Source organism: Mustela putorius, unplaced genomic scaffold, assembly GCF_011764305.1.
Source record: "Mustela putorius furo isolate JIRA1106 unplaced genomic scaffold, ASM1176430v1.1 tig00000460_pilon_pilon_pilon, whole genome shotgun sequence".
NCBI classification, from domain to species: Eukaryota; Metazoa; Chordata; class Mammalia; order Carnivora; family Mustelidae; genus Mustela; species Mustela putorius.
In genome coordinates, this window is record NW_025421389.1 from 24,403,768 (window position 1) to 24,411,421 (window position 7,654).

A 7,654-nucleotide genomic window follows, 5' to 3' on the forward strand; every position below is an offset into this window, starting at 1 on the left:
GGCAGAACAGCTTTACCACAAGGACCAAGAAAAAGCAACATCGAGAAAGGTAGGATGGGCAGGGATGCCGTCAGGAATGGAACCTACAGTGACCCACCCGCAGGAGAGAGCTCACAGGTACTCTGCAAGGAATGAGGGGTTTCAGACCTTCCTTGAGCACTCTCAGTCATTGGGATCTGCAATGGATAGATGAGCCCATAACATCTGTGACATCTGGCTTTGAAAAGCAGCAGAGCTTAACTTCAGTAAGAGCAGAGGGCTACAGGAAAGATTATACTCTTAAAAGAGCCCACGTGCAATATTACTCTGAGACCACAGAGGCAGCAGTTTGAAAAGTGCCTGTGCTACCTGTAGGATGTTTATAAACTAATTGTAAGACTTGTGCTAGAGGGACAGGGATCTGTAGGAACTTGCTCCAGGAGCAGAAATGCCGGCAGCTACCACTTTTCCTGAAACGGGTGGGTGCCATTCTGCATCTGCCTTGCTAGCACCATTCACCCTGCGCAAGTCTGCCCTGTGGACTTACCGTGGTCGGTGCTCCTGCAAATGGCCACACGTGATGGTCAACCCGGTCCAGACCCAGCACCCCTCCAACGCAAGTCTTGCCCCAGTGAGGGAAGGAGATGAGCCTGCAAGTCGTAGCCAACCTAAGACATAGAAACAAGCAGAGAGTCAGACAAAAATAGAGTAGAAGGTATCGACAGTAGCTCAGAAAATATAGAACAGGTCTGGAAGAAACCTCAAGGATAACATGATTCACAATACAGGAGTTTCAGAAACCGAAACCTTAACAAAGAAATAATCAGTGAAAACTTCCCTATGTTGGGGAATGAAACAAACACCGAGTTCCAGGATCCACAGAGAGCCCTCAAAGTGAACCCAAAAAAGGTCCACAGCAGGACACATACTAATGACGATGAAAATTAAATAGAACAAAAATTACTTACCTACAAGGAAATCCACATAAGGCTATAAGCTGATTCGTGAGCCGAAACTTTGGTAGACACAAAGTTTTGTAGGAAAAAAGCCTGCAACCAAGTACACTCTAAACCAGCAAGGTTATCATTCCAAATTGAAGGAGAGATAAATAGGTTCCCAGGGGAACAAAAGGTAAGAGTCTAAAACCACTTAAACAACCTTCTAAGAAACTTCTTTGAAGGGAAGAGAAAAAGCTATAGGAAGGGAAAAATTACAAGGCTATAAGCAAACATATAGGAAAGGCAGATCAAAAATGTACAAAGCTAATAAAATATTAAGGTACTAATATCAATTTTATATATAATTAGTTGTCCTATACATGGAAGAGGGATTAAAAATGTAGTTCTTTTGGAATGTGTTTAAACGTAAACAATAATCACCTTTATATAGACTGCTATATATATATTATATAAACATAGTAGCCACAAATCAAAAACCTATAAAAAAGGAATCCATGCATGACAAGAAAGGAAAAGAATGACCAAACAACTAGAATAAAATTAACAGTATAGAGTGTTTATTACATTTAATTATTATAAGTATGTGCTTTTTGCCAATCAGAAGACCTAGGGAGACTGAATTAAAAAGAAAAAAGACCCACCTATATGCAGTCTGTAAGAGATCCACTTCAGACCTCAAGACAGTGAAATAAATATAACTGAAAATAAAGGAAGCGATGGAAAAAAGAGCCAGCATCGCTATACTTGTATCAGATGTAACAGACTTTAAAAGACAATAGCATTATACAATAATAAAGGGATGGCTCAAACAAGAGGATATATAACAATTATAAATACCTATGCACTTAACAGACATAAAGGGAGAAGCTCTCATACACTACTAGTAGGGAACTTCAACAGCCCAGTCCCATCAAGTAGTGACTTTGAAAGACACATTAGACCAGATGAACTTAAGGTGATATACAAAGAACAGTCCATCCACAAAAGCAATGCACACATTCTTTTCAAGTGCACATAAAACACTCTGCAGGGTAGATCACACTTAGGAGCACAAGTAGATTGAAATTATACCAAACATTTTTTCCAAACACGACGGTATGAAACTAGAAAGCGCACCAACATGTGGAGGCTATACTACACAACCAGTGGGCTGATGGAGAAAACAAAAAGTAAATTTAAAAGCACCAGGACACAAATAGAACTAGAAATACTATGGTCAGACATCTTTGGGACACAACAAAAGCAGTTCCTAGAGGGACGTTTATGGCAATAGAGGCCTACATCAAAAACAAGAAAAATATCTAACCTAACACTTAAAAACAAAACCCAAGATTAATAAAAGGAAATAATAAATATCAAAGTAGAAACAAATTAAAAACAGACTTAACCATAGAAAAGATAAATAGCTGGTTATTTGAAAAACCTGATAAATCTATCAGACATATCACGAAAAAGCCTAAATGAAAGACAAAAAATAACAGCACAAAAATAAGGGACTACTATGAAAAAAATTATATGCCATAAGTTGGGCAGCCTATAAGATTTCTCTCCGGAAATCCTGGAAATACACTCTTCCAAAATGGAATACTGATTACTAGGGATGAAATTGAGCTGGTAATCAAAAATTCTCCCAACAAGCAAAAATCCAGAACCAGATGTATTCACAGAAAAATTCTACCAAACATTTAAAAAACAGTTGAAAATAGAACTGCCCTATGACCCAGCAATTGCACTACTGGCTATTTACCCTAAAGATACAAACATAGTGATCTGAAGGGGCACGTGCACCCGAATGTTTATAGCAGCAATGTCCACAATAGCCAAACTATGGAAAGAACCTACATGTCCATCAGCAGATGAATGGATCAAGAAGATGTGGTGTATATACACAATGGAATACTATGCAGCCATCAAAAGAAATGAAATCTTGCCATTTGTGACAACATGGATGGAACTAGAGCATATCATGCTTAGTGAAATAAGTCAAGCAGAGAAAGACAACTATCATATGATCTCCCTGATATGAGGAAGTGGTGATGCAACATGGGGGCCTAAGTGGGTAGAAGAAGAATCAATGAAACAAGATGGAATCGGGAGGGAGACAAACCATAAGTGACTCTTAATCTCACAAAACAAACTGAGGGTTGCTGGGGGGAGGGGGGTTGGGAGAAGGGGGTGGGATTATGGACATTGGGGAGGGTATGTGCTTTGGTGAGTGCTGTGAAGTGTGTAAACCTGGTGATTCACAGACCTGTACCCCTGGGGATAAAAATACATGTTTATAAAAAAATAAAAAATTAAAAAAAAAAAAAAACAGTTAACCTAGTCTTCTCAAACTACTCCAAAAAAGTAGTAATGAAAGGAAAACTACCAAGTTCATTTTATGAAGCCAGCATTACCTTGATATCAAAATCAGACAAAGACACAGCAAAAAATATAGGCTAATATCCCTGATGAACATAGCAGCAAAAATCCTCAACAAAATATTTGTAAACCATACTCACAAACATTAAGAGCTTCATTCACTGTATTTAAGTGAGATTTATTCCAAGAATTATTCAATACAGCAAATCATCAATGTGATATACCACATTAACAAAAATGAAAGATAAAAACCATATGATCAGGGAGCCTAGGTGGCTCAGTCAGTTAAGTGTCTAACTCTTGACTTCAGCTCAGGTCCTGATCTCAGCAATGTGCGAGGAGCCTGCTTCAGATTCTGCCCCTCCCTCATCACTTGCACTCTTAAAAAAAAATCCGTATGATCATACAATAGATGAGATAAAGCACTTCGCAAAATTCAACACTCATTTGTGATTAAAAACTTAACTAAGTCGGTTAGAGGGTATATACTTCAACATAATAAAGGAAATACATGACAAATCTCCAGCTAATATCACACTCACTGTTGAAAAACTAAAGCCTTTCCTATAAAACCAGGAACATGACAAGGATGTCCAGTCTCATCTTTTATTTCAGCCTAATACTGGAAATAATAGCTGTAGCAATTAGAGAAGAACAAGAAATAACAGTTATCTAAATTGCTAAGGAAGAAGCAAAACTGCCACTATTTATAGAAACCCTAAAGATTTCAACAAGCTACTAAAACTAGTAAGTGAATTCATCAAAATTGAGGCTACAAAATTAATATATAGAAATCTGTATATCTATTACACTAATAACAAACTAGCATAAAAATTAAGAATATACTCCCACTTATAATTTGCATTAAAAAGCATAAAATACTTAGGAATAATAACAATGAATACTTGGGAATTTAGCCAAGTGAAAAACCTGTACTTGAAAACTCTAAGAAAGACACTGAGGAAGTAATTAAAGTTGACACTGAAAGGATAAACCATGTTAATGGGTTGGAAGAATATTGTTATACAGTGCATTCCACTGAAAGCAGTCTACAAGTTCCATGCAATCCTGATCAAACTACCAATAGATTTTTCCACAGAACTAGAACATACAATTCTAAAATTTACATGGAACTACAAAAGTCCCCAAATTGCAAAAGCAATTTTGAGAAAGAACAAAGCTAGAGGTAGCAGAATTCCAGATTTCAAGATATACTACAAAGTTGCAGTCATCAAAACAGTATGGTATTGGAACAATATAAACACTTACATCAAGGGAACAGGATAGAGACCCCAGAAATGTCTATACTTTCATGGTACATCAATCTATGAGAAAAGAGGCAAGAGTATACAATGGGGAAAATAGAGTCTCTTCAAAAAATGGTGTTGGGAAAACTGGACCACTTTCTTAACACCATATACAAAAATAAACCCAAAAAAGATTAAAGACCTAACTCTAAGATCTAAAGCCATAGAACACCTAAAACAAAATAGGCAAAAACATCTAACAAAACAAGCAACATTTTATGGCTATGTCTCCTCAGGTAAGGGAAATGCAGGAAAAATAAACTATTGGGACTATGTCAAGCTCGAAGGTTTTGCCCAGTAATGGAAACTAGCAACAAAATGAAAAGCAACCAATTAAATGGGATAAGGTATTAGCAAATGATATATCCTGCAAAGTGCAAATATTCAAAAATATAGTAAGAATTCACACAATACCAAACATGATAATCTAACTAGAAATGGGCAGAGAGGGGCACCCAGGTGGCTCAGTCCGTTAAGTGTCTGCCTTCAGCTCAGGTCATGACCCTGGAGTCCTGGGCATCGGGCTCCCTACTCGGTGGGGAATCTCCTTCTCCCTCTGCCCCTCTCCCTGCTCAAGCACATGCACACATGTACTCTCTAATAAATCTATTAAAAAATTTTAATTTTAATTTTAAAGAATGGGCAAAGAACCTAAATAGACATTTTTCAAAGAAGACATATGGATGGACAATGGCCACAGGAAAAGATGCTCAACATCACTCATCATCAGGGAAATGCAAACTGAAACCACAGCGAGCTATCACCTCACACCTATAAGAATGGCTAGTGTCAAAAAGACAAGAAGTAACAGTGCTGACAAAGGTGTGGAGAAAAAGATACTCTAGGGCACTATTGGTGGGAATGTAACTGGGGTGCATCCAGTATGCAAAACCAGTAGGGAGATTCCTTAAAAGTTAAAAATAGAAATAACACTCGGGGGGGCCTGGGTGGCTCAGTGGGGTAAAGCCTCTGCCTTTGGCTCAGGTCATGATCCCAGGGTCCTGGGATTGAGCCCCACATTGGGCTCTCTGCTCAGCGGGGAGCCTGCTTCCTCCTCTCTCTCTGCCTGCCTCCCTGCCTACTTGTGAAAAATAAATAAAATCTTAAAAAAAAAAAAAAAGAAAGAAAGAAATACCACACAGTAATTCCACTTCTGGGTTTCTACCTGTAGAAAATGAAAACCCTAATTCAGAAATATATATGCACCCTTGTGTTTACTGAAGCATTATTTACATGCAGCCTAAGGGTCCACTGATTGATAAACAGATAAAGAACACATGATGCACACACAAAAGAGTCAGGAAAAAGAAAGCTTGCCATTTGCCTCAGCATGCATGGAACTAGATGGTATTATGTACGCTAAATGAAATAAGCCAAACAGAGAAAAATACCATATAATTTCACTGACATGTTGAATCCAAGAAATAAGCAAATGAGCCAACTCTTTGTTGCCTTGAGAAGAGGACAAAGTAGGGATAAATGAACCTGATAAATGGGATTAAGAAGTACAATCTTCCAATTATAAATAAGTCATGGGGATGAAAAGTACCACATAGGGAAGATGGTCAATAATACTGTAATAACTTCATATGTTGACACATGATTACACTGATAGTGGTGAACATTTTATAATGTAAAGAATGGGCAAATCGCTATGTTCTATACCTGACAGTAATATAATATTGTATATCAACTATAATTAAAAATAATTTTTAATTAAAAAAATGTTTACATGTCACTCAAAATTGTCAGAGTTTAAATAATATGATGATAGGTAAATAAACATTCAAATTCATAATAGGTAAAATGACGTGGTTCGTTTCATTATGTCACATACCTTGCATTTTCAGTTTTGTTCTGGTCTAAACTTACCTATCTCCTTCCATCACTGGAATACCTCCATGAAGTCCTCACACCCGAAAATATCACTGAGCCCATGAAAGCCACCAATGGAGACTGAGCAAAGAATAAAGAGAATCCTGGAGAAATTAAACCAGCTGATCCCACCCAGACTTTTCACCCACATGAGTATCACCACCAGAGCCACACACAGCACAGCCACCCTCCTCCAGCCTTGAGACTCCTACTGGAGGAGAGAGCAGCTAGACATCCTGCTGGGGGGTGCAGGGGGGAAGTAGGTGGTATTTCCTGAAGGCCAGGATGTCATCCCCCTCGCTAAAAGCAGCACTGTAGGAAGGTGACACCCTTTCACAATGGCACCCACCTTGTCAGTGTCACTCTCTTCTGGGAAGGCCAGGTCTCTGTCCTCGCGATGGGGGTGGATACCCCCATTAAGGCGTATCTGCTCTCTGGAGGCAAGGAACCAATGCCACGACAGGGTTATTTTCAAAGATAAATTTGTTAATGGCACCACTCATGCCTTCGCTGAACATGGCCTAACCCTAAACTCAAGAGTGTGAGACCTCAGTACACACCTTGTAAGTCCCTGCCTCACGTGACCACTCACAACTGAGAAATTCTTACCTTCCTGTCAAGAAATAAAGCCTTTTTCACACATAAAATACAGTTCTAAGCACCCTCCGAAGTTCCCATGGGCAGTGTTATATTGCCCATCTCATTTAATATTGAACATGACATTTTCTGATGCCTCTTCTACTCAAGGTCTGGTCAGACATGTGGTGTTTGTGAGACCCCTTTTCATGACTCCCCCTACCAAGTTTGGCATTCTCCCCAAAAAGTTCACTAACAGAGGGCTGCCCAAAGTGGAACTCTGTATTATATGTACCTTTACTTTACCATGAGGACCAGTATTCTCAGAGTCAATCATGTCTTTCACTGTAGACCTAGGTTTGCAAAATATGGTCCATGTAAAAGTATTCTGATACATGTTTAAAATGTTACTCCAAAAAAGGACTCTTTGATAAAATTTTAAAAAACGATTTGCCTTCATCTCATATATCCAATATGCAGAATCCCCCTCTTAAATATCTTTTTCATTCACCCATTTCTCTCCCTGCCTAGTGCTGCTGGGTTCAGATCATCACCATCTCATCTAGATCACTTGTCCTAGCCTCCCCCCAACAA

General features: G+C 38.6%; 1 pseudogene; it reads left to right on the forward strand.

Annotated features, from left to right (window-relative positions):
• The first annotated feature begins 427 nt into the window (after positions 1 to 427).
• On the forward strand, positions 428 to 7,142 carry LOC123392167 (annotated as a pseudogene).
• Positions 7,143 to 7,654: the final 512 nt, after the last annotated feature.